Source organism: Hyalella azteca, unplaced genomic scaffold (genome assembly GCF_000764305.2).
Source record: "Hyalella azteca isolate HAZT.00-mixed unplaced genomic scaffold, Hazt_2.0.2 contig16928, whole genome shotgun sequence".
Classification (NCBI taxonomy): Eukaryota; Metazoa; Arthropoda; class Malacostraca; order Amphipoda; family Hyalellidae; genus Hyalella; species Hyalella azteca.
The window spans coordinates 37,135-39,095 of NW_025946733.1; positions in this window are offsets into that span (position 1 = coordinate 37,135).

Below are 1,961 nucleotides of genomic sequence, written 5' to 3' on the forward strand. Positions count from 1 at the left end.
AAAATAAACTAACTACACGCTATAAATAACTAAACTAATTACACATTATAAATAACTAAACTAAGTAAAAGCTATAAATAACTACTACACACCATAAATATCTTTAAAGGCAGTGACAAGTCTCCTAGCTTAGACTAGACACAAAAATAATGCGAAGGCAATTTATTAGCGCCTGTACTGACGAAGGCAATCAAGTCATGTGGCCAGAGTGACAGATAATCCTCGTCGTTGCAGTACACAATATACAATTAAGCAGAACAATTCACACGTCATTAACACATCATACATGTGTAGCGCCACACAAGGCCACGCTTCTGCTGGATGTTTGTGATGAACGTCGTCCACGCGAGGCTACGTTGGCGTCCCACGTGGCACACGTGACATTGACAGGCACGTCTTGAGCTACTGGATTAGTGGAAGCGCCACTAGGTGACTAATGCAGCTACTAGTCGCCTGTTGGGATCAGCCACTAGGTGACTAATGCAGCTACTAGTCGCCTGTTGGGATCAGCCACTAGGTGACTAATGCAGCTACTAGTCGCCTGTTGAGACCAGCCACTAGGTAACGGCCTACGGAAGCGAGTCATAACAGCACCGCCACTGGGCATGGATGGCAGCGTCAAATTACTGATAGCTACCTAATTACTGCTGGGTGATCATACAAGGCTATTGTTAATTCATCATGAACAAGCACAAACAATCCTAGATGATGCAACACACGCATTCGACCTAACGAACGTTGCAAAGTAAATTAAGCTAACGTCGACGAATAATCTAGAACTATTGACGACGAAAAACTTAAGATTTGATATTATTTTGAAGCCGCCCGAAGAGAGGAGCTTGGTTGGGGTTAAGGAGTTGGGTTAATTAGGGACAGGATGCACTGAGAGGAATCAGGGACCCAGGTCTGCGGGGCGGCAGGTCCAGAGAAGTGGAAGTTACAAAAGCTTAACTGTGTACCTGATGCAGAAACAACAAAATGGAATAGCATCTGCACACATCCTTCCGCGAGGGCTTTGATGTTGTGATGCGCATTTCGCAGATAGATACCTCATACCAGCCGTAGGTGTCAAGGTGGATCCCCCTGCCACCAGAGATGTAGAAACATCTACAAGATGTAGAAACACAGAACCAAAGCCACCTTCGAGTGGTTGCAACCTTCCCCAGAGACGGCAGTCATCACTGACTGTCAAGTCGAGTTGTATGAAACATAAAATAAATATACGATGATGACCTGCAACCAAACACTTGTTGAACAATGGACGCTACAACGCGTCCATTTACAACTTACGTTGCAGGTGTAAGGTTATCAAAGCAATTATGTTTAACAACACAAGCGAGAATGTAGTTATTTGTGACACGCGGGACCACCAACACCAATAACACCATTTATGGTCACTTAACCACGACCACCAGCAACCGGCGCCATCATCACTCGTTCAATCAGAGGTGATAGCTCGCCCCTCCCCATCACTCGTTGAGCCAAGGGTGATGTACATCACTCGTTGAGCCAGGGGTGATGTACATCACTCGTTGAGCCAGGGGTGATGTACATCACTCGTTGAGCCAGAGGTGATGTACATCACTCGTTGAGCCAGAGGTGATGTACATCACTCGTTGAGCCAGGGGTGATGTACATCACTCGTTGAGCCAGGGGTGATGTACATCACTCGTTGAGCCAGGGGTGATGTACATCACTCGTTGAGCCAGGGGTGATGTACATCACTCGTTGAGCCAGGGGTGATGTACATCACTCGTTGAGCCAGGGGTGATGTACATCACTCGTTGAGCCAGGGGTGATGTACATCACTCGTTGAGCCAGGGGTGATGTACATCACTCGTTGAGCCAGGGGTGATGTACATCACTCGTTGAGCCAGGGGTGATGTACATCACTCGTTGAGCCAGGGGTGATGTACATCACTCGTTGAGCCAGAGGTGATGTACATCACTCGTTGAGCCAG